Raw genomic sequence first — 26,965 nt, forward strand, 5'->3', positions numbered from 1 at the left:
GATGAAGTAGAAAGGTTCCTGAGCTTCAGGTTTTTAGATGTCCAGATCACCAACAACCTGATCTGGTCACCCCATGCCAAAACTATAGTTAAGAAAGCCCACCAACGCCTCTACTTTCTCAGAAGACTAAGGAAATTTGGCATGTCAGCTAGCACTCTCACCAACTTCTACAGATGCACCATAGAAAGTATTCTTTCTGGTTGTATCACAGCTTGGTATGGCTCCTGCTCTGCCCAAGACACAAGGAACTACAAAAGGTCGTGAATGTAGCCCAATCCATCACGCAAACCAGCCTCCCCTCCATTGACTCTGTCTACACCTCCTGCTGCCTTGGCAAAGCAGTCAGCATAACTAAGGACCCCGCACCCCGGACATTCTCTCTTCCACCTTTTTCCATCAGGGAAAAGATACAAAGGTCTGAGGTCACGTACCAACTGACTCAAGAACAGCTTCTTCCCTGCTGCTGTCAGACTTTTGAATGGAACTACCTCACACTAAGTTGATCTTTCTCTACACCCTAACTATGACTGTAACACTACATTCTGCACTCTCTCATTTCCTTCTCTATGAAGGGCATGCTTTGTCTATATAGCGCGCAAGAAACAATACTTTTCACTGTATGCTGATACATGTGACAATAATAAATCAAATCAAATCAAAAATCAAAGAAATAATGGTCGCATTGGTGAACATTTTCGAGCATTCTATAGACTCTGGAAGGGTTCCAGTGGATTGGAGGGTAGCTAATGTAACCCCACTTTTTAAAAAAAGAGGGAGAGAGAAAACAGGGAATTATAGTCCAGTTAGTCTGAGATTGGTGGTGGGGAAAATGCTGGAGTCAATTATTAAGGATGTAATAACTGAGCATTTGGAAAGTGGTGACAGGATCGGTCCAACTCAGCATGGATTCACGAAAGGGAAATCATGTTTGACAAACCTTCTGGAATTTTTTGAGGATGTGACCAGTAGAGTGGACAAGGGTGAACCAGTGGATGGTGTGTACCTGGCCTTTCAAAAGGCTTTTGACGAGATCCCGCAAGAGATCAGTGAGCAAATTTAAAGCTCATGATATTGGGGTAATGTATTGACGTGGATAGAGAACTGGTTGGCAGACAGGAAGCAGAGAGTGGAATAAACGGGTCCTTTTCAGAGTGGCAGGCAGTGACTAGTTGGGTACCGCAGTGTTCAGTGCTGGGACCCCAGCTATTCACAATATACATTAATGATTTGGATGAAGGAATTGAATGCAATATCTCCAAATTTGCGGATGACACTAAGCTGGGTGGCAGTGTGTGCTGTGAGGAGGATGCTAAGTGGTTACAGGGTGACTTGGACAGGCTGACTGAGTGGGCAAATACTTGGCAAATAACGTGGATAAATGTGAGGTTATCCACTTTGTGGCAAAACAGGAAGGAAGAATATTATCTGAATGGTGGCAGTTTAGGAAAAGGGGAAGTGCAACATGACCTGGGTGTCATGGTGGAACAGTCGCTGAAGGTTGGCATGCAGATACAGCAGGCAGTGAGGAAAGCTAATGGTATGCTGGCCTTCATAGCAAGAGTATTTAAGCATAGGAATAAAGGTGTCTTGCTGCAGTTATACAGGGTCTTGGTGAGGCTGCACCTTGAGTATTGTGTGCAGTTTTGGTCTCCTAGTCTGAGGAAGGACATTCTTGCTGTTGAGGGAGTTCAGCAAAGTTCACCAGACTGATTCCTGGAATGACAGGACTGACAGATGAAGAGAGACTGGATCGACTGGGCTTGTACTCACTGGAATTTAGACGAATGAGAGGGGATCTCAAAGAAACATATAAAATCCTGATGGGACTGGACAGGCTAGGAAGAATGTTCCCGATGTTGGGGAAGTCCAGAACTAGGAGTCATAGTCTAAGAATAAGGAGTAAACCAATCAGGACTGAGATAAGGAAGAACTTCTTCACTCAGAGAGTTATGAACCCGTGGAATTCTCAACCACAGAAAGCTGTTGGGGCCAGTTCATTAGATACTTTCAAGAGGGAGTTGGACATGGCCCTTGTGGCTAAAGGGATCAAGGGATATGGAGAGAAAACGGGAGTGGGATACTGTATGTGCATGATCAACCATGTTGAAGAATGAGAGGGGATCTCATAGAAACGTATTAAATCCTGATGGGACCGGACAGGCTAGAACATAGAACATAGAAAAACTACAGCACAAACAGGCCCTTCGGCCCACAAGTTGTGCCGAAACATATCCCTACCTTCGAGGCTAGATGCGGGAAGAATGTTCCCGATGTTGGTGAAGTGCAGAACTGGGAGTCACAGTCTAAGAATGAGGGGTAAGCCATTCAGGACTGAGATATTGAATGGTGGTGCAGGCTCGAAGGGCCGAATGGCCTACTCCTAACACCTATTTTTTATGTTTCTATGTCTCGGGTGCAGACCCGGTGGGCCAAAGAGTATCTTCTGCACTGTACGATTCGATGATTCTACGTGGCAGTGAGTTCCTACAGCAGTGGTGGGCAACCTGCATCCCAAGGTCCACATGCAACCCATCAGGGTTCTGAGTGCAGCCCACCTGGCATTTTGTTGACAGGATTGCCACATTCCATTGATTTCCATCCACGTATTTTTTCCCCTACCGGTGTGACTGAAGTGATACACATAGTGGACAGTGAAGAAAGTTATCTAAGATTGCAACGGGATTTTGATCAATTGGGCAACTTGGCTGACAAATGGCAGATGGAGTTTAATTTAGATAAATGCGAGGTGATGCATTTTGGTAGATCGAACCAGGGCAGGACTTATTCAGTTAAGGGTAGGGTGTTGGGGAGAGTTATAGAACAAAGAGATCTCGGGGTACAGGTTAATAGCTCCTTGAAAGTGGAGTCACAGGTAGACAGAGTGGTGAAGAAGGCATTCAGCATGCTTAGTTTCATTGGTCTGAACATTGAATACAGGAGTTGGGACGACTTGTTGAAGTTGTACAAGACATTGGTAAGGCCACACTTGGAATACTATGTACAGTTCTGGTCACCCTATTATAGAAAGCATATTATTAAACTAGAAAGAGTGCAGAAAAGATTTGCTGGGATGCTACCGGGACTTGATGGTTAGTGTTATAAGGAGAGGCTGGATAGACTGGGACTTGTTTCTCTGGAGCGTAGAAGGCTGAGGAGTGATCTTATAGAAGTCTATCAAATAATGAGGGGCATAGATCAGCTAGATAGTCAATATGTTTTCCCAAAGGTAGGGGAGTCTAAAACTAGCGGGCATAGGTTTAAGGTGAGAGGGGAGAGATACAAAAGGGTCCAGAGGGGCAATTTTTTCACACAGAGGGTGGTGAGTGTCTGGAACAAGCTGCCACAAGTAGTAGTGGAGGTGGATTCAATTTTGTCTTTTAAAAAGCATTTAGACAGTTACATGGGTAAGATGGGTATAGAGGGATATGGGCCAAATGCGGGCAATGGGGACTAGCTTTGGGGTTTAAAAAAAAGGGTGGCATGGACAAGTTGGGACGAAGGGCCTGTTTCCATGCTGTAAACCTTTATCACTCTATGTTTTTATTATTTGCATTAGCTCTCCTCCTGGTCTTTCTCGTTGCGACGAGAGAGAAATAATGCATGATTTTGTGCTAACTAAAATCATATCACACAAGGCCCATGTCATTTGCAGATAGTCTCCTCATCTGCCCCTATAATGGCACAGTGGTTAGCACTGCTGCCTCACAATGCCAGGGACCCAGGTTCAATTCCAGCTTTGGGTCACAATCTGTGTGGAATTTACATGTTTCCCTATGTCTACGTGGGTTTCCTCCAGGTGTGCCGTGTCCAAAGATAGACACTAGAAGCAGGAGTAGGCCCTTCAAGCTTGCTCTGCCATTCATTTTGATTATGGCTGATCATCAAATTGAATATCCTGATCCCCCTTTCCCCCATTATCTCTGGATCCCTTTAGCTCCAAGAGCTATATCTTATTTCTTCTTGAAACAAGACAACGTTTTGGCCTCAACTACATCCTGTGGTAGTGAGTTCCACACCATCACCACCCTTTGGGTGAAGAAACTTCTCCTCACCTCAGTTCAAAAAGGTTTACCCCCTATCCTCAAACTATGACCCCACCATCAGGAACATTCTTTCTGAATCTACCCTGTCTAACCCTGTTAGAATTTTATAAGATTCTATGAGATCCCCTCTCACACTTCTAAACTCCAGTGAATATAATCCTAATAATAGTTTCTCCTTATATGACAGACCTGCCATCCCAGGAATCAACATGGTAAACCTTTGCTGTACTCCCTCTATAGCAAGGACATCCTTCCTCAGATAAGGACACCAAAACTGCACACAACACTCCAGGTACGGCCTCACCAACACCCTGTGCAATTGCAGCAAAACATCCCTACGGCTATATTCAATTCCTCTCGCTAAGGCCAAGGCGTGCAGGTTAGGTTGATTGGCCATGTTAAATTGACCCTCGTGTCAGGAGGATTAGCAGGGTAAATATGTGAGGTTGCGGGAATAGGGCCTGGGTAGGATTGTGGTCGGTACAGACTCGATGTGCCAAATGGCCTCCTTCTGTACTGTCGGGATTCTATGATTCTATAACATACAGCTGGCTCCCCGTGACTGGGCCACTCACTCTGTGTAGTTTAGTTAACAGACCAGACTGTTCCAGTTGATTCCAGTCCTTCCATGTACAAGTGTCTGGAATGTATTAGAAATAAGAGTTCCAGTGGGAGGATTGGTCTTTATTTGACCTTAGATGTCCTTGTACTTTACGATTGTTTAACAGATGTTATTCAAAAAGGCAACAACTGCTTTAATCAGGAAGGGACTGGGTTTCTGTTCATTTGGAAATGTCACTCTTCTGAATTGTGATGCACCTTGAGAAGGAAAATGTGTAAATGACTCCAGTTCATAAAGCGTGACCAAGGTTTCTGAATAAATTATTCAAATCGGTATCATCCTGGTTGGATATATGTCATGGAGAGACATATGTGTGATTAATAGGTCAAGAACAACATTGAAGATTTGGCTATTCATCATAAGAACTAGTATGCGTACATACTCTTCTCATAGTAATGAGCTTCGATGAAAACTGACTCGCAAAATATCCTAGCTTAGTATTGGCATGCTGGTGGGTAAAGTTAAACCCCAGCTTTGGGGTTGAGTCTTGAATGGTTGACCTTTAAGATAATAAAGGATGCTTCATTGGTGCATTAGAAAACAAAATGTGATACCGAGTCACATAAGATAAAATCATAGAATCCTTACAGTGCAGAAGGAGCCCATTCAGCCCATCGAATCTGCACCGACTCTCAGACAGAATGGACGGGATTCTCCGGCCGTGCTCACCTGAAAACCGGAGACTCCCGCCCGACTTCACATGGTCTGCCCCCCCACCCCCCACCCACCCCCCTCCCAAGCCCGCTAGAATTCCAGTGGCTGGTGGGATAGGTGAATTCCGGCCAGTATCTTACCCAGGCCCTCTCCATCCCCCCTATACCCATAACACCACACATTTACCATAGCTAATCCACCTAACTTGCTCATCTTTGGAATTAGGAAGAAACCGGAGCACCCGGAAGAAACCCACGTAGACATGAGGTGAATGTGTGAACTGCACACAGCCACCCAAGGCCGGACTTGAACCCGGGCACCTGGCGCTGTGAGGCAGCAGTGCTAACCACTGTGCCACCGTGCCACCCAAGAAGTGTGACGATGTATTCCCAGAGGCTTCTTAAGTTGAAGAAATAAACTCTACTTACAAAGTTGCTTCATTAGCTGCAGGCTTCAGATGAGTCCATGGAACACTCTTTCTAACTTGGAAACTCCTCCCCTTATAGAGTTCCCCCCACACTCGGTGTTGATTGGTTGCTAAGACCACCTGACCCTTACTCAGTAAGGCTGCTCCTAAAGTGACAATCAAGGAGATATTGGGCAGAAGACCAAAACCTTGGTCAAAGTGATCGGTCTTACCCAGCATCTTGAAGGAAGAGTGAGAGGTAGAGAAGTGAGTGAGGGTGAGGTGCCCAGGCAGCTAAAGGTATGGCCACCAATAGTGCAGTGGTGAAAACTGGGAAAATAGGAGAATTTGTGTTCTGAGTATTTAAATGCAGCTTTCTCCGACTTATGAAGGGAGCTCTTTAAACTTTGTTGAGGAACGAGGGGGAAAGGGGGGCCTGACAACTATCCATCATACTCTCTCACCTCAAACTTGGAAAGCTTTACTAGGCATTATACAATGGATATCCTGGATGTCACTCCACTGCTACCTCTGTCTGCCATTCCCGTGTAAAATAAAGGACTGTCGCCTGATGCTACACACTATAGTAGGGTGTGGACGGGGATTTCCTCTTGAGGCTATATATTGCTCAAACTTAAGCTATACTAAGGCTCATGAAATGCAATGTACTGATTTTTAAGGCATGACTTGATTTAATCAAACGATCAAATGGGAGAATGATATGAAGGAGCCCAGCACTCAAGGTATAGAATGCAGGCAGCCCAATGTCACTCTGAAGAACAATACCCCCATGAAGGTCGTTATACATTTACCAAATCATATTGCCCACCTTCCGGTTGACATAATCCAATAAACATTAATACAAATCAGTCAATAATTATCCTGTCATTAATTCCAGCCACTAACAATGCACATCATGACCTAATGGGATTTCATTTGTTATTAATGACGGAAAATACCCTCCTCCTGTCGCCACGCAACATGAGACGCTGGACATTGGACCGGGAGGTTGGTTCCAACCGAATTGAACCCCCGTGACTCTCGTCCGACCCTGAGAAGTCCCTTATGTTTACTCGCCACCTGCATTATCAATCTGGAGCTGCATATCTCTCTTCATAAAGTTGGCATTGGCAGCCATCTTGTTCCTGACCACTGCTGATAGCATAACTGCTCTTCAGTGGAACCATTGTTTCTGAATATCTTCCCCACCAGGGCCTGCTGTATTTTGTCATTGACTGAAGCTTCACAAAATGGCACTAAAAGCAAAACACATCCATTCTTATAAATTCAAAATACATGTATTAAATGAGAAATATTTGTTATTCATATAGAGCTGTCTTCTATAGCCACAGCCCTGGTTTGCGTTCCCATAGTCCAAGATCATTCACGCTTAATTCAGTGCTGTGTTAGTGTTCCTAAACCTATGGCTATGTGTTTTTTATTAGTCTAATTAGCCCCCCTATATTATTGGGTCAATGGGGGAAGTCCTGGGCATCCAGGAGGCAATAGGCGCGATGACCCCTGGGCCATCGCCATTCCATGCCCCTGATGCCCAGTGCCAAGGGCCCAATCACACTAAACAACAGCTCACGTAGTTAACTAAAGTGTTAATGTGCAAATCTTTGTCACAGAGTTCGACCCGACCTCCATCTGTTCTAATCTAAAACAACGATCAATCCCTTTCCTGATCAACATTGTTATATCTTTGTTACTCACTCTCATACTCACATTGCTGTCAATGAATCATAGAATCCCTACAGTGCTGAAGGAGGCCATTCAGCCCACTGAGTCTGCGCCAGCTCTGACCCAGGCCCTATCCCCATAACCCCACATATTTACCCCGCTAATCCCCCTAACCTAGATATCGTAGGACACTAAGGGAGAACTCAGCATGGCCAATTCACCTAACCTGCGCATCTTTAGGGTGTGGGAAGAAACCGGAGCATCTGGAGGAAACCCACGTAGACATTGCAGCGGGATTAGAGTATCTCTGTTGCTGGGGGGAGGTAGGAGAATCTGGCCTATTGAGTTCAACAATGCCAGACCATGAACTCTGTCCTCCATTTTGTATTTTCTTTCACTTGGTGCCAGTCTGTATTTTGTTGTCATGTTTTTCTTTCAGCATTTACCTTTTTTCTCCGATTAGCACCGACTCTGCACTAAAGCTTTGTTCCTTTCCTTCCTCCATTATCACCATTCTGTTTTCCTTTTGTTCCTTGACACCTTTGTCATTTACTCTGCCTGACCCTCTACCTTAACCTCAACCTCCCCTTTGATCCACCTGACACTCCCCACTATTTCAACAACATAAAAGTAGTCACGTCTCTTCAGTTCTGAAGAGTCGCATTGAACTTGAAACTTTACCTCTGTTACTGTTTGTTTTTTTATTTCAGATCTCCAGTATCCTCAGTGTTTTTCTCTTATATTAACATAGCTATCCAACTGTGTTTTCAAGGTCTTAGTAAGCAGAGTATTAATTTCCACCTCTGGGAGTCTGTTCCACATATCCATTGTATTGCTTGCGGAACATAAATCCCTCTAATACAAAGTCTTGCTCGAGGTTTATTAATTACTTATCGGCCTCCCTGTTCTGTATCCATAATCCAAGTTTAATAACCTGCAGCAACTGGATTATCCACTTCCCTCAGCTGTTTACAACCTGGATCATGCGCCTAATCAACTTTCTTTACTTCCATGAAGCAGAATGCAGTTCCGTGATTCTCCCTTTGTAGACTCGAGCACCCCTCCCCTCCCCTCCCCTACCCTGAGTCCTCTGCAACATGTCTTTTTCAGGGATGCTTCAAAGAATTCCATGTAATCATTCCAAGCGTTGCCTCACCATTTACCTGGGCACGGTTAAAATCATTCAGCCAAGAGTCAAATGCTCTTCAGATCAGAACATGGAGTCAGAGGGCGGGATTTTCCAGCCACGCTCCTCCCAAAGCCAGACAATGCCGCCCAAGGTCAAAGGAGATATGCATGGTCCGTGTCCCGCCTACTACGATCCCCCTGGCAGGCGGGATGGGAAAATTCCACCCATTGAGTCATGCAGCGCAGAAGTAGGCCCTTCGGCCCATCACGTCAATGCAGACCATCAAAAACCAATCTATGCCAATCCCATTTACCAGCATGGCATGGTGCCAGTCGCCCCCTCAATTCAAGGGCAACATCTCATCAAGGCCATGGGTTTCTGCCACAACTCTTTGTGTTACTGAACCATCCCGCACGCAGATCTTTGGACACAAGACACAGAATGTCCCATGAAGTTTTTAAAAGTTTATTCATTAGTGTCACAAGTAAGGCTTACATTAACACTGCAGTGAAGTTACTGTGAAACGCCCCTGGTCGCCACACTCCAGCGCCTGTTCGGGTACACTGAAGGAAAATTTAGCATGGCCAATGCACCTAACCAGCACGTCTTTCAGAACGTGGGAAGAAACCGGAACACCCGGAGGAAACCCACGCAGACACGGGGAGAACGCGCAGACTCCACACAGACAGTGACCCAAGCCGGGAATTGAACCCAGGTCCCTGGAGCTGTGAAGCAGCAGTGCTAACCACTGTGCTACCGTGCCGATGAGGGAAATGCATGTGACATAGTCTATTTGGACTTCAGCCAGGTTGTCAATAAAGTCCCACACGAGAGACTGATAGCGAAGGTAAGAGCCCATGGGATCCAAGGAAATTTGGCAAACTGGATCCAGAATTGGCTGAGTGGCAGGAAGCAGCGGGTGAGGGTCGAGAGTTGGTTTTTGGACTGGAAGGCTGTGTTCAGTGAAGTCCCGCAGGGATCAGTGTTGGGGGCCCTTGTTGTTTGTGGTTTATATAGATGATTTAGACTTGAATATAGGAGGGTTGATCAATAAGTTTGTGGATGATACGAAATTTGGTAGGGTGGTAAATAGTGAGGAGGGTAGCCTTAGATTACAGGAGGATATAGACGGGCTGGTCAGATGGGCTGCTCAGTGGCAAATAGATTTCAATCTGGGTAAGTGTGAAGTGATGCACTTGGGCAGGAAAAACAGGGCAAGGGAATACATAATGAACGACAGGACCCTGGAAAGCACCGAGGATATTGGTATGCATGTGCACTGGTCCCTTAAGGTAGCAGGGCAGGTAGGTAAAGTGGTTAAAAAAGCACATTAGTGTCAAGGCATAGGGTTTAAGAGCAGGGAAGTTATGTTGGAACAGTATAAAATGTTAGTTAGGCCACAGCTGGAGTATTGAGTGTAGTTATGGAATCCATATTATAGGAGGGGTGTGATAGCACTGGAAAAGGTGCAGAGGAGATTTACCAGGATGTTGTCTGGGCTGGAGAGTTTTAGTTAGGAAGAAAGATTGGACAGACTGGGGTTGGTTTCCTTGGAGCAGAGGAGACTGAGGGGGAACACGATTGAGATATATAAAGTTATGAGGAGTGTAGATAGAGTAGACAGGAAGAAACTTTTCCCCTTGGTGGAGGAATCAATGGTTTACAGTAAGGGACAGGAGGTTTGGAAAGGGTGTGAGGAAAAGGTTTATCACCCAGAGGGTGGTGGGAGTCTGGAACCCACTGCCTGAAAGGGTGGTGGAGGCAGAGCCCATCATAACATTTAAGAAGTATTTAGATGGGTACTTGTGACACCAAGGAATAGAAGGCTGTGGGCCAAGTGCTGGAAAATGGAATTAGAAGAGTTAGCTGGTTGTTTTTGACTGGCACAAATGTGTTGGGCCAAAGGGCCCTTACTGTTCTGTGGACATCTATGGCTTTACAACTCTGTGGACAGATCATCTTCGTTTCCGATCTGCGACGAGGATCCACCTGGCACCAAGGCATTGCAAGACCCAAGAGGAAGAAGGTCAATGTCCAAGAATGACAAGAAGGAAGAAGGCCAATGTCCAAACCCTTAAAACATCCTGGCTGAAGAGAGGATTCCAAGTGTAGCTCTCAGCCGTTCTGGAACACATTCATTCACACATCGAATTCAGTTCCAGAACACTGGGATTAAACAGAGTCAGCTGTGTGAGACTCCCGTGACCACATCATTGTCCGGTTGGATGAAAATCATGCTCGGATACGTGACCTCCTGGGTCAGAAATGAACAGACTAGGACCAGACACAGTGACAAGCTTGACAATGCATCTCAGCGTCCATCGCTATAGGTGGTGGTGCACTGCACATCTTCACACTGCACCGTGAGAATGGAAATTACCTCCAATCTTAAGTCTCACTCGAGGCTTATTAATTTTGCTTTCATAATTTTCAAATTCTGCTCAGAATCTCAATTGCAAGCTTTTAATCTTGGTATAAATAAACCAGTACATTTTGAATTGAGAGTGGCAGAGATGTAGCATTTAGATTGATAGATAATTGAGCAATTATGCTAATTCAACAGCCATTAATGCCCATTCTCTTGGCCCACTTGTTCACTTCCACAGGATAAGGCATTCATATTTATATTATCAGATGCAGTAATGTCATGTTACAAGGATTCTCAAGATGGCATTGTTGCCACTTTTGCTTATTATTCAGATGAAATGCCCTTGAATGCACTCCAACAAGAGGCTATTATGATTGAAATGAGTATGAGAAATGCTGGGATAAGTTAGAAATTGTGTGGCAATTTGGTTTGGAAAGACTATAGGCTAGAACTTTTTGCCTTCTTCCATTCAATGATTCAGACTCCACCACGCTATGGGGCAGCGAGTTCCACAAATTCACCACCCTCTGTGAGAAAGAGTTCCTCCTCATCTCAGTTTTAAATTTACTGCCATTCAACCTATACCTGTGACCTCTTGTCTGGATTGTCCCATAAGGGGGAACATTTGGTCTATGTTTACTTTATCAATTCCTTTTAGTATTTTATATACCTTGATCAAATCCCCTCTCAATCTTCTAAACTCCAGTGAGTACGAGCCAAAATCCTTTTAACCCTGGAATCAATCTAGCAAACCTCCTCTGAACTGCCTCCAATGCCATCACATCCTTCCTCAAGTGAAGAGACCAAAACTGGAGACAATTCTCCAGATGTGGTCTTACGAACACCCTATACAATTGCAACAACATCTTCTCTACTTTTATACTCCAGTCCTTTTGAAATTAATGCCAACACCCCATTTGCCTTTTTTATTACATGCTGCACCTGCACACCGACTTTCTGCGATTCATGAACACAGACACCCAGATCCCTCTGCCCGGACACATTTTCAATCTGTTTTCCATTTAGGTAATAATTTGTCTTTCTATTTTTTCTGCGTAATTGGATAACTCACACTTATCCACATTAAAGGGCGGCACGGTAGCACAGTGGTTAGCACTGCTGCTTCACAGCTCCAGGGTCCTGGGTTCGATTCCCGGCTCGGGTCACTGTCTGTGAGGAGTTTGCACATTCTCCTCGTGTCTGCGTGGGTTTCCTCCGGGTGCTCCGGTTTCCTCCCACAGTCCAAAGATGTGCGGGTTAGGTTGATTGGCCAGGTTAAAAAAAAAAAAATTGCCCCTTAGAGTCCTGAGATGCGTAGGTTAGAGGGATTAGCGGGTAAAATATGTGGGGGCAGGGCCTGGGTGGGATTGTGGTCGGTGCAGACTCGATGGGCCGAATGGCCTCCTTCTGCACTGTAGGGTTTCTATTCTATTCTATTCAACTCCAAATGTTGGCCCATTCTCCAAGCCTATTTGTAAAATCTTCATTTCCTCTTCACTGCCTGCTTTCCCACCTATTTTAGTATCATCCGCAAAGTTTGCTGTGTTACACTCTGTTCCTGCTTGCAGATCATTTATACAGATTGTAAACAGTTGAGGTCCGAGGACTCACCCCTGCGGCACTCCGCTAGTTACATTTCGCCAGCCAGAGAAGGACCCATTTATCGCGACCCTCTGCTTTCTGTCAGTCAACCAATCCTCAATCTAATCCAGTACTCTACCTCCAATCCCCTGTGATCCCACCTTCTGATCAATCATTGATGCAGCACCTTGTCAAACGCCAATGTCCTCTTACAGCATGGTATCTGGAGGAAGAGTCACTATGATAGTTCAGGAAAATACAACAGCTAACGTGCCTGCAACTCGGTCCCACAAACAGTAAATTAAATAAAACACAGAGGGTGGAACATTATGGACGCGCTCACGCCTAAGACCAGAAAATCCCGCCTGAGATCAATGGACCTGTGCACGGTCCGTTTCCAGCCTGTTACGATTCCCGGGGCAGGAGAATTCTGCCCAGACTCTGTGTCCTACAATTGCTGTTTTGGGCAGGAATGGTGATCGAGACGACAAGAGAACCACCTGCTCTTTTCCAAATAGCATCCTGTGACTTTCACTGACTATGTGATTATTTTTGCAAATTCACTCACAGGATATGAAAAGGCCAGCATTTATTGTCCTTCCCTCGTTGTACTTCAGAAGGTGGCGATGAGCTGTCTCCTTGAATACAATTGAACGGCTTGTCGGGCCATTTCAGAGGTCAGCTAAGGGTCAACCACATTGCTGGCAGGTTAGATAAGAACAGCAGATCTCCTTCCCTAAAGGGCAATGGTGAACCAGCGTAAGTTTGCAATGATGGCCTGGTCGTTTCAAAGTCACCAAGGCTGAGGGTAGTTTAATGTTCAAGATTTATTGAACAAACTGATTTTATGGCCAGAACTTTTCATAGAATAGAATCCTTTCAGTGCAGAAGGAGGCCATTCAGCCCACCGAGTTTGCACCGACCACAAACCCACCCAGGCCCTATTCCCTTAACCCCACATATTTACCCTAGCTAGCCCCCCCCTGACACTTGGGTCAATTTAGCCTGGCCAATCAACCTAACCCGCACATCTTTGGATTACGGGAGGAAACCGGAGCACCCGGAGAAAACCCACGCAGACACAGGGAGGATGTGCAAACTCCATACAGACATTGACCCGAGGCCGGGATTGAACCCGGGTCCCTGGCACTGTGAAGCAGCAGTGCCACCGTGCCGTCCAACCACTGTGTCACCATGCCACCCATGGCCATGGAGGCAATGGCCCCATCCATAGGCTAAAACATTGGCGGAGGGTGGGAGGTGGGGGGGGGGGGGGGGGGGGGGCAGTCGGGGGGGTGGGGGGGTGGCGGAGGGTGCAGTGGGTTGTCAGGCAATTTGTGGCTTTTGCGCACATGTAGAAGGATGTCTCACCTCCAAGAGCTGCCGATGGAGGTGGGGTAAGGAGGAGCAACGCCAGGGTGATATTCATTCCTTCTGCCTGGGTCAGATACGACAAAGGATAATTAGAGATGAGGGAGTGATCAGCGACCACAAAATATGGTGGCAAAATTGTTCGGAAGCTGTTCCAGCTCCATTGGAGAGCTGTCATGCATCTTTTGAAGGCTTATTAACATTTCTTTACAAAATATGCCTCATGGAAGTTGATGCTGCACTGTGAAATGTTCCTGGCAGCCAAAATGGTTTCGCAGAAGAGGTTGGTTCAACAACTGAGAATTCCCCCCCTACTAGTACGCCTCGAGAACTTGTTAATTCATAGTATGCATACTGTGAATATTTGCAGAATTAACAGATACATATCCCAAGCCTGATATTATCACCATTTCAAAATAAAAACTGTGGAAAGTAGTTCCAATGATCCTTGTACAAAAATACACAAGAAATGGAGCTGGGGAAAATGCCCAGGGATGTGGATTGAGGATACGGCGGTTGGCACGTTGCCCTTTGTCATATCCAACCCAGACATACAGAATGATAAATTGTCGGCACGGTGGCACAGCAGTTAGCACTGCTGCCTCACAGCGCCAGGAACCTAGGTTCAATTCCAGCCTCGGATCACTGTCTGTGTGGAGTTTGCACGTTCTCCCCGTCTCTGTGTGGGTTCCCTCCGGGTGCTCTGGTTTCCCCCCACAGTCCAAAGATGTGCAGGTCAGGTTGATTGATTGGCCAGGCTAAATTGCCCCTTAGTGTCAGGGGGATTGATTAGTAGTGTAAATATACGGGGTTACAGGGATGGAACCTGGGTGGGATTGTTGTCAGTGCAGGCTTGATGGGCCAAATGGCCTCCTGTAGGGTTTCTATAAAGAATCTGTTCTATACTCCTGGATGAGTACATGGAGCTTAATAGGGTGGAGGGTTATAGGTAGGTCTAGAAGGTAGGGACGTGTTCGGCACAACTTGTGAGCCGAAGGGCCTGTTTATGCTGTAGTTTTTCTATGTTCTATGTTCTAATATCTCCTTTCTCTGTAGCCTTTGGTGGTTCTAAGTCAGAAGAGTTTGGGCAGTTCCTACTTAGTTTTGAGTGAGCGAGCACTGGCATCTCAAAACTATCCCGAAATTCCCAGTATTTCCGAAAACAAGGAAGACTCATGAAATCTTTATAAACCATGGGTAGGACCTCAGCTGGATTATTTTATTCCAATTCTAGATGCAAAGTGAATATTAGCCAAGACATCGAAAAGACCTCCCCGATCTCCTTCCATATTCGCCTGAGAGGTCAAGAGGAGCTTAGGTTTAAAGTTTAATCCAAAGGTAGGCACCTCTAACAGTGCAGCAGTCCCTCAGTACTGCGCGGGTGTGTCAGCCTGAATTATGCACTCAAAACTTAGCAGTACGGTCAAACAAAGAATGGCCTGCATCATCTATATCCACAGCATTGCAGGAGCACACTTCACAAAACGATTCTGAAACAACTAACCGCTTGGCACACAGACACCTCTAACCCTAACCAATTAATTACCAGAACAGAATCACCTAAAGAACAATTATAGATTGGGAATCTCCAATAGCTCAAAGTGGGATGGAGAGACCAAAAAGAGGATATGGACATGTTCAAGTCAAAGCACTGCTGAGGCCAGATATAAGTAAAACTATTTTAAGACTGAGGGTGGTGCAACATCCATGCAATGGTACATCATTAGATACTTTATCATAGAAGAATGATCTATCTCACTGAGTGAGTGAGCACTGCTCAAAAGCCTTCCGATCCACATTGTACAAATCAGTGGTTGACTGAGAAGTGGAGAAACATAAGGCTGACTGATGCACGGTGGCACAGTGGTTCGCACTGCTGCCCCACAACGCCAGGGACCTGGGTTCGATTCCCAGCTTGGGTCACTGTTTGCACGCTCTTCCCGTGGGCTTCCTCCTGGTGTTCGAGTTTCCTCACACAGTCTGAAAGACGTGCTGCTTAGGTGCATTGGCCATCCTAAATTCTCCCTCAGTGTACTTGAACAGGCGCTGCAGTGTGGTGACTTGGGATTTTCACAGTAACTTCATTGTAGTGTTAATGTAAGCCCACTTGTGACACTAATAAATAAACTTTAAAAACTGGGCGGTACGGTGGCACACTGGTTAGCACTGCTGCCTCACAGCGCCAGGGACCCGGGTTCAATTCTGACCTCGGATCACTGTCTGTGTGGAGTTTGCACATTCTCCCCGTGTCTCCATGGGTTTCCTCCAGGTGCTCCGTTTCCTCCCACAGTCCAAAGATGTGCGGGTTAGGTTGATTAGCCATGCTAAATTGACCCTAGTGTCAGGGGATTAGTACGGTAAATATGTGGGGTTACAGGAATGGGGCCTGGGTACGATTGTGGTTGGTGCAGACTCAATGGGCCGAATGGCCTCCTTCTGCATTGTAGGGATTCTATGATTCTATTCTATTTTATGAAATGGACTCTCCTATCAAAGTAGGCATATCAGAATAACCAATTTTCCACATTGTCGGATAAATGCCAGTGTTGAGTGTCTTTCAGGTTTGCTTTGCTATTCCGTTAGATCTTAACTGATCTGTAACTTAACTCTATTTACCTGTTCTTAATACCCTTACTGAACAACAAGTAATTGATCTTGGACTCTCCAGTTCCACAAGGGAATGAAAGCCAAAGTGTGGAACTTTGCTCACCTGATGGATGCACAGTTTCCTGGCCTCTTGCAGCCTTGAGGCAATATCAGTAATTAAGACACAGTAATCCTCTAAAACTCAGAATCAGTAGCCTGTTAGGATGCTAGGCCAGAACCCCAAGTTACCTTAGGATGCCAGACTAGACTCAACAATGTTTCTATTTTGGCATAAAGGTGAGGAAAGGATGCTTCCTTCCAGGAATGATTCCACTGACAAAGTAGGGATCTTTTATAGTAAAACAAACTTTATTTAATTACACATTTTATCTATAACTCTAATAAATGAAGCAGCTTAACCATTAACAGTTGAACATTATTTAAAATTGAAAGGAAAAAACTCTCATTTCTAACTTAACACTGTTTCAGTTCCAAATAAGCAACATTCCTCTTACAGACTTAAATGCCACTTTAAGTACAGTTAGCAGCAATAAATATCCTTGCTATAATGAGTGTAGAGAGTCTTGAAGCTTATAGAGAGAAAGATAGAAGACTTTTTAAGCCATTTGATACTCTGATGTCACCCTACCTCCTCTACCACATTAAGTGGACAATCCAAAGGTTCAATATCAAATACTACCTCGAACAGAGAAGGCACAAGCACCTGTTCATGAGATGAGGCATGAACAATTTTCACAGCATCCGAAACAAACCCACGCAGGCACGGGGAGAACGTGCAAACTCCACGCAGACAGTGACCCGAGGCCAGAATTGAACCTGGTTCCCTGGTGCTGTGGGGAAACAGTGCGAACCACCGTGCCACCGTGCTGCCCAAATCTCTTACTTGGGTTCGCTGCCTTACAGCTAAATCTGATCAGGCACAGGGCTGGAGTAAATGGAGACCATGGAAATGTGATTTAGCTGTGGTTAATGTAATGGTTCATGACATCCTATAATCAGAATGTAAAGTACCGTATGGTCTTTCCTTTAGCTCCTAGTTTTGCTGAGTGGGTACTTGTGTCTGGACATCAGCCCAGTCTATGATAATCATCTTGCTGACTCTCGATATTGAACTGAACAAAGAGAACAAAGAACAAAGAAAATTACAGCACAGGAACAGGCCAGCCTGCACCGACCATGCTGCTCATCTGAACTAAAACCCCCCTATCCTTCCGGGGACCATATCCCTCTCTTCCCATCCTATTCATGCATTTGTCAAGACGCCTCTTAAAAAGCAGTGACTGAGCATTCATCTGATTGTACTGAAGCCACCGAGATGACTAATTTCAATGTTGCTGGGTTAATAAAGACCCAGTTTCTGAGTGGGGCTCAGATATTTAAAAAATCAACAGGAATAGTGTGTGGAAATTGCAATTGGCTCCCTTAACTGGATCATCATTTTCCATCTCATGCCACAAATTGAATTTCTTTCCAATATCATTGTCGGCCCATTTCTTCAAGTTATTGGAAAGTTCACTCCATGCAATAGATGTTTTGTCACAATGCAATGGCAGCTTCCGGCTGGAAAAATAGATCTGACACCAGAATCTGTCCAGCCCATGACTGATGTCAGTGGTCCCACATTTCATAGCAGCCCGGTTCCTCATACACCCCGCTTAATCTGATTTTCATTTTTAGCCTTGTGAATTTGATTGCTCTGACACTTATTTTCCTGCCATTTCGAAATCGTTTCTTGCAGCGCAGTTCTCACGAGTGAAAAGAAGCGATGTTACCGGCAGGACAAATAGTCCACTCGATCGGCACCCCGTCCACACCATAAACATCCACTCTCGGCACCATCAACGCTCAGTGGCAGTAGTGTGTACCGTCTACAACATTTAGAATCATAGAAACACTACTGTGCAGAAAGAGGCCATTTGGCCCATCGAGTCTGCACCGACCATAATCCCACCCAGGTCCTACCCCCATATCCCTACATATTTATCTGCTAATCCCTCTAACCTACTCATCTCAGGACACTAAGGGTCAATTTTTAGCATGGCCAATCAACCTAGCCCGCACATCTTTGGACTGTGTGAGGAAACCGGAGCACCCGGAGGAAACCCACGCAGACACGAGGAGAATGTGCAAACTCCACACAGACAGTGACCCAAGCCAGGAATCGAACCCAGGTCATTGGAGCTGTGAAGCAGCAGTGCTAACCACTGTGCTACCGTGCCGCCCAAGCTTCGCTGCAGCAACTCACCAAGGCTCCTTCGACAACACCAAATAAGTGACCTTTACCACCTCGAGGGACAAGGGAAACAGATGTACGAGAACACCACCAAGCTTCTCACCAAGCCACAGACCACCCTAACATAGAGTGGTGTTGTTGCAGTGGGATCAAAATCCATGAGCTCTCTTTCTCACAGCACTACAGATGTACTTGTACCAAATAGTAATTTTATAAAATTAATTTATGGAATGTGCCTGGCCAGCCAGCTTTTATTGCCCATCCCTCTTTGCCCTTGAGAAGGTGGTGGTGAACTGCCTTCTTGAAACATAGAAACATAGAAGATAGGAGCAGGAGGAGGTCATTTGGCCCTTCGAGCCTGCTCCGCCATTCATCACGATCATGGCTGATCGTCCAACTCAATAGCCGAATCCTGCTTTCTCCCCATAACCTTTGATCCCCTTCACCCCAAGTGCTATATCCAGCTGCCTCTTGAATACATCCAATGTTTTGGCATCAACTACTTCCTGTGGTAATGAATTCCACAGGCTCATCACTCTTTGGGTGAAGAAATGTCTCCTCACCTCTGTCCTAAATGGTCTACCCCGAATCCTCAGACTGTGATCCCTTGGTTCTGGACTCCCCCACTATCGGGAACATCCTTCCTGCATCTACCCTGTCTGGTCCTGTTAGAATTTTATAAATCTCTGTGAGGTTCCCCCCTCATTCACCTGAACTCCAGCAAAAACAATCCTAACCTGGTCAATCTCTCCTCATACATCATTCCCACCATTCCCAGAATCAGTCTGGTAAAACGGTGGAGTCCATGTACTGTGGGTTGTCCCACAATGCCGTTAGGGATGGGCATTCCAGGATTGGCACTCAGCGACTGTGAAGGAATGGCAATATATTTCCAAGTCAGGATAGTGAGTGGCTTGGAGGGGAACTTGCATGTGGTGGCGTTCCCATGTATCTTAGTGGTTAGAATGTTTCTTACTGGTGATGGCCATTACCTGGCATTTGTGTGATGTGAATGTTACTTAATTTCAAAGGGTATTTAAGAATCAGCAACATTGCTGTGTGTCTGGAGTCACAAGTAGGCTAGACCAGGTGAGGACGGCAGATTTCCTTCCCTAAAGGACATTAGTGAACCAGATGGGTTTTTCTGACAATCGACAATGGTTTCACGGTCATCAGCAGATTCTTAATTCCAGATTTCCATTCACTAAAAAATTTCACTATCCGCTGTGGTGGGGCAACCTGGGTCCCTGAAGCATTATCCTGGCTCTCTGGGTTACTAGTTCAAGACTACTAATACCAATGCCACCACATCACTGCCCTAACACTAACCCTAACTCTAACTCTACCCCTAACCCTAACACCAACCCTAACCCAATGACAATAACAGGATGTCATCAACTTAACCCTAACACTAATTCTTTTGACCCGAACCATAACCCTAATGACCCTAACCCTATCCCTGACCCTAATGACCCTAACCCTAACCCTTACCCTAACCCAGTGGCAATAACACTGTATCACCACCCTAACCCTAACCGTATTGACCCTCACCCTAACCCCAACCCTAATGACCCTAACCCTAACCCAGTGACAATAACACCTCGTTACCACCTCATCTCAAACTTCAGTGGATCAAGAAGGTAGCTCAACCACATCCTCGCGAGGGGAATTAGGTTGGGACACAGACGATGAACTTGCCAGTGGTGTTCACATCCCAGCAAAGAATAAGAAATAGCTGTGAAATGTTTTAAAGTACTCAGTGAAGTCATGTTGTGTGTGCATGTGTGATTGCTTGCTCTCTGAGGGAAGGGATACACTGTAATGGAACCTCCGCGTCCAATAATGTTCTATGGAAACGATGATCATTCTCTCCTGGTGTCTGATGTGAATTTCTATTCACTCATCACTGCGAAATAACACCCCACAGCTGTTTCCAGAAACTGCACCAATCAGCCTTTCTGCTCACTGCAATCATGAGAATTGCTCTCCCCAGTGTTAACTCGTTCTCTTAATGCAGCCGCATTGAGAAATACTAGACGCCTGCACCTTGGTCTTGAGCACAGGATAAAGTCAGTGAAGAGCAGGATGAATGCAGGGTGGAAGTAAGGGAGATGGGATTGACAGAACCAAAGCAATTAAACTTTCCGTGGAGAGAAGTAACTGCAAATGAGCAACAGTCGGTCCTGTGGCAGGTTCTTCCATCAGCAATGAATGAAGAGCGCTAGTCATTCATTACACTGACACAGTTACTCATGGATGTTTAGCAGGATTTTAAACTGGGACTTTCTATGATCAAAGAGATTTACATGGGAACCTGGGGACCCAGGTTCGAATCCGCCACAGCAGATGGTGGAATTTAAATTCAATAAAAAACATCTGGAATTAAGAATTTACTGATGCTCATGAAACCATTGTTGATTGCCGGAAAAAAACATCTGGTTTACTAATGTCCCTTAGGGGAGGAAATCTGCCTTCCTTACCTGGTCTGGCCTACACGTGACTCCAGAGCCACAGCAATGTGGTTAACTCTCAACTGCCCTCGGGCAACTAGGGATGGGAAATAAATGCTGGCCAGCCAGCAACGTCCATGTCCCACGAATGAATCCCACTCCCCATTCCTGTATCCAATCTCTGAAAAAAACACAATCCAAGTATGCCGATTACTCTCCCATTTTCCCCATATCATAATCTTGATCATAATCTTTATTTCTTTTCAACTATTTAATCCCCTTCATTTTTCAGAGCTTTTGCGTTTTCTGCTACTTCTGGAAGACCATTCAATATCATAAAAACTGTCTACTCATAAGAAAAATTCTCCTCACCTCAGCTTGGAGGCAGGGGTGATCAGAGGCCTGGGAGGGATGGGTGGTCATGATGTGGAGATGCTGGAGATTGAGTCTGTGTCTTAAGATGCCCTGTTTGTGAGCAGAATTCCCACTCACCTGAAGAAGGGGCTTGGAGCTCCAAAAGTTTGTGTGGCTTTTGCTACCAAATAAACCTGTTGGACTTTAACCTGGTGTTGTTAAACTTCTTACAGGGATGGGTGGGTCAGAGGGGTTGGGACCCAGGTTGGGGCAAAGAAAAGTCTCATGGACAGGGAATTTGGAGGACTTGGGATCGTAGACCAAGGAGAAAATTGGAAGCATTGGTATTGCAGGGGGGGAGGGGGGGGGGGGGGGTGTGAGAGTGGGGATGAGGCTTCAGTGACGGGAGGATGGAGGTTTCATGGTAGGGCAATTGGGAGATTTGAGATGAGAGTTGAGAGGAGATCTTGGAGTGGAATGGAGGCTTGTTGGGGTGAGGTTGGTGGGAGATTCCAAGGTCTGGGGATAGGGAATATCTAATCACTGCGTGTTAACAAAGCAACTTCACTGGACGCAGAAGGTAAATGTAAAGTCAGTTTCTTGAGCTTTTGGATCTCCAGGGATCTCTAGGTGAGAGACCCAGCCTCATTATCTTATTTTAATTATCAAACCACCTCCTGGCTTGTCTACACGCCCAACACCCACCACCACAATCCCGTCCTCTGGACGTTTTACCGTTGAATCCAGAGCTGGATGGGTTGGAAGCAGTTTGACATTGCCATTCAGAGGTTTAGCACTTTGACCTATCCATTTTTGTGGACCAAATTCTGCTGGCAGAATGTAAACCAAGATGTGTAAGTTAGAGTGCGAATTTAATGCTCAGAAAGTGAAAGGAGAATTGGATTAAGGAAAAGAGAAATGAAAGAGCCATAAAGAAGAGGCTCAAGAAAAATAACTGCAATTTTTCCATTAATTAAATCTCCAAAAATAATTAAAATCTGGAGGAATAAGGTTCCACACTTGTGAAAGTAACTTTCAGGGCCAGAGAGGGTGTTTGGCAGTAATGAAGATGTATCACATCGTTAAAAATGTCCTTACACTGAAATGGACAAACTCGAACCTCTTCTGTAAGACGTATTACAAAAATATTGTCACTGTGGGCAATGCAAGTTAGTGGATCAACATCTTAAACTGTATGGCAAAACAATATTGTGGGAGGAAGGGAAGAGAAAAGGCTGGAAGAGGCACACATCATCACAGAATGTTGTAACGTGGGAGTAATTTCCAGAGGAAGCGATGGCCTAATGATATCATCGCTAGACTATTAATCCAGAAAGTAAGCTAACATTCTGGGGACCCAGGTTCGAATCCGCCATAGCAGATGGTGGAATTTAAATTCAATAAAAAACATCTGGAATTAAGAATTTACTGATGCTCATGAAACCATTGTTGATTGCCGGAAAAAAACATCTGGTGTACTAATGTCCTTTAGGGAAGGAAATCTGCTGTCCTTACCTGGTCTGGCCTACACGTGACTCCAGAGCCACAGCAATGTGGTTAACTCTCAACTGCCCTCGGGCAACTAGGGATGGGAAATAAATGCTGGCCAACTAGCAACGTCCATGTCCCACGAATGAATCCCACTCCCCATTCCTGTATCCAATCTCTAAAAACACAATCCAAGTATGCCGATTACTCTCCCATTTTTCCCATAATCTCCATTTGATCATAATCTTTATTTCTTTTCAACTATTTAATCCCCTTCATTTTTCAGAGCTTTTGCGTTTTCTGCTACTTCTGGAAGACCATTCAATATCCTAAAAACTGTCTACTCATAAGAAAAATTCTCCTCACCTCAGCTTGGTGACGTGATGCCATGATCTGTTTAAATGTTACTCAACATGTCAGTAAGTAGAAATCATAGAATCCTACAGTGCAGAAGGAGGCCATTCGGCCCATCGAGTCTGCACCGACCACAATCCCACCCAGGCCTCATTCCCGTAAACCCGTATTTCCCCAGCTAATTCCCCTGACACTAAGGGGCAATTTATCACGGCCAATCAATGTAACCCACACATCTTTGGAGTGTGGGAGGAAACCGGAGCACCCGGAGGAAACCCACGCAGGCACGGGGAGAACTTGCAAACTCCACACAGATAGTGACACAAGTCAGGGATTGAACCCGGGTCCCTGGCGCTGTGAGGCAGCAATGCTAACCACTGTGCCACCGTGCCACCCTGCAAGTAAAGCAGAAAATGTTTTCCAAGCATTTTTGTTCTGAAAATGGTGCATTTTGAAATCAGGTGACCCCTGCTCCCCCATACCTCCGCCTGTCAAGCAGTTGATTCTTGGTAAGATCTTAATCTTTGGTCCATGTTGCATTAGCTGAAAGCAGGTGTAATGGTGGCATGGAGGGGTGGGGATGGGGGGGTGGGGGGTGGGGGGGGAGGGGGTTGGCGGCGGTGGGGGCTACAAACTGGCCTCAGAGCTCCTGGCCCAATTTGGGAGGATACTCTCTTAGGCTCTTTCTCCAGGCTGGCGATTCCTTTTGGGCAGCAGGGTGGCACATAGATGCACCATAGAAAACATTCTTTCTGGTTGTATCACAGCTTGGTATGGCTCCTGCTCTGCCCAAGACTGCAAGGAACTACAAAAGGTCATGAATGTAGCCCAGTCCATCACGCAAACCAGCCTCCCATCCATTGACACTGTCTACACTTCCCGCTGCCTCAGAAAAGCAGCCAGCATAATCAAGGACCTCACGTGTCCCGGACATTCTCTCTTCCACCTTCTTCCGCCAGGAGAAAGATACAAAAGTCTGAGATCACGTACCAACCAACTCAAGAACAGCTTCTTCCCTGCTGCTGTCAGACTTTTAAATGGACCGACCTCGCATTAAGTTGATCTTTCTCTAAACCCTAGCTATAACTGTAACATTACACTCTGCACCCTCTCCTTTCCTTCTCTATGAGCAGTATGCTTTGTTTGTATAGTGGACTAGAAACAATACTTTTCACTGTATACTAATACATGTGACAATAATAAATCAAATCAAATCAAAATCAAATTACAGCACCAGGGACCTGGGTTCAATTCCAACCTTGGGTGACTGTCTGTGTGGAGTTTGCACGTTCTCCCCATGTCTGAGTGGGTTTCCTCCGGGTGCTGCAGTTTGCTCACATTGTCCAAAGGTGTGCGGGTTAGGTGGATTAGCCATGCTAAATTGTCCCTTGGCGTCCCGGGATGTATAGGTTAGGGGGATTAGTGGGGTAACAAAGCAACTTCACTGGACACAGAAGGTAAATGTGAAGGCAGTTTCTTGAGCTTTTGGATCTCCAGGGATCTCTAGGTGAGGGACCCAGCTTCATTACATTATTTTAATTGTCAATTGTTAATTCGTGGGCTAAATACCTGTGGCTACGGGGATAGGGCCTGTTTGGCATTGTCTGTCGGAGAGTCGGCGCAGACCCGATGGGCCGAATGGCCTCCTTCTTCACTGTAGGGCTTGATTCAGAAATCTGATGGTGATAGGATAAGCCTTGGTTGAGTTTGCCTACACCAACTGCCTGACTGTGGGTGTCTCACGTATTAGAGATGCCAGGAGATTCAATAGCTAAAGAAACTGCCTTTACATTTACCCTCTACATCCAGTAAAGTTGCTTCATTAACCCCCAGTGATCAGACATTCCCCACGCCTAGACCTTGGAATCTCCCACCAACCTCACCCCAACACTTGCTGTAGCAGGGCAGGTGGCTTATGGAACTAGCACCTTCACCATAAGAGGGCCAAGCAAAAGAAATTACAACCAGAATAAAAGAAAAACTACAAAAATTAAATGCCAATACCAGAAAATTACAACTATTGGCAGAAGAGTCAGGGATGCCATTCAAGGTTGATGGCAATAGAACCAAAGGTGGCATAAAGAAAAACCTCTTTATGCAGTGTGTGATTAGGAACTGGAATATTGCCACTTGTGAGTGTGGTGGAGGCAGGTTCACTTGAAGCTTTCAAAAAGGAATCAGATAATTATCTGAGGAGAAAGAATTTTCAGGGCAACAGGGCGAGGGCGAGGTGGTGGAATTGGCTCTGTTACTCATGCAGTTGGCTAGCAGGGACAGGTGAGACCAAATGGCCTCTGTGCCACGACTATCCCAGAATTAGTCACTTGATAACTCAAAACTTGAGTATTGCTGAACAAAGAGACATCCTATCAAAGTTTTTTGTCTTGCACTCATCAGGATAGATGCAAGAATACCAAATTTCAAAGGGAACAATAATTTATACTGCATGAGAAAAGAGGCGCTCGTTGCTTGGTAAGTCAGCTCTGATTGTGCCCTGTGAAGCAACAAGTGGCACTTTACCGCTTTAAAGGTCATAGAATCAGGGAAGCGTAGAATCCCTACACTGCAGATGGAGGCCATTCGGTTCATCAAGCCTGCACCTACAACAATCTCAACCTGACCCTATCGCCGTAACCCCAGGTATTTACCCTGCAAATCCCCTTGACACTTAAGGGGCAATTTAGCATTGCCAATCCACCTAACCCGCACACCTTTGGAGTGAGGGAGGAAACTGGAGCACTCGGAGGAAACCCACGCGGACACGGGGAGAAAGTGCAAACTCCACACAGACAGTGACCCGACACTGGTGCTGTGAAGCAGCAGTGCTGACCACCATGCCACTGTGCCACCCCCTATAATGCAATATAAATGCAACATAAATGCAATATAAATGCAAATTGCCATTGGAATTGCTGAACAAGGAAAAGGATGGATTAAAAAGTGCACAGTAAATAGACAGGAGAATGTTAAAGAGACCTTTGATAGCAGACAAAGGAGTTTGAGGAGAAAGCCCCAAAGTTCGTTATCTTGGAGCCGCCCGCGAGATCAGTTTCCAGTTATTATTTTCTTGTATGTACACCATGTCCTTTTAATGACTAGGTCATTCCAATTTTGTTGACATAAAAATTAACAGCTTTCAAATGTTAGGAGACTGCAGTTTGCAAATGGGTATTTACAGCCATCATAATCACCTCATCTACATAATCACCAATAGTCTGTGCTCGGGTTGTCGAATGCAATCAGATTGCTGACTGCAAGCAGCCACAACTCTTGCACCATTCAACTGAGTGATTGAATCAGCGGGGAACTGGAGGCTAAATGAAGCGGAGGAAAGCAATCAGCAACCCAGCTCTCCCTGAATTTAGATCTGTGATACATAATGTACATGATACAGTATGTCCAGTGTCCACTACAGGCACTGGGGTGGCACAGCGGTTAGCACTGCTGCCTCACAGCGCCAGGGACCCAGGTTCGATTCCTGGGTCACTGTCTGTGTGGAGTCTGCACATTCTCCCCGTGTCTGCGTGGGTTTTCTCCAGGTGCTCCGGTTTCCTCCCACAGTCTGAAAGACATGCTGGTTAGGTGCACTGACCCGAACAGGTGCCTAAGTAACAGGCGCCTA

The sequence above is a fragment of the Mustelus asterias genome, chromosome 10, assembly GCF_964213995.1.
Source record: "Mustelus asterias chromosome 10, sMusAst1.hap1.1, whole genome shotgun sequence".
Lineage (NCBI taxonomy): Eukaryota > Metazoa > Chordata > Chondrichthyes > Carcharhiniformes > Triakidae > Mustelus > Mustelus asterias.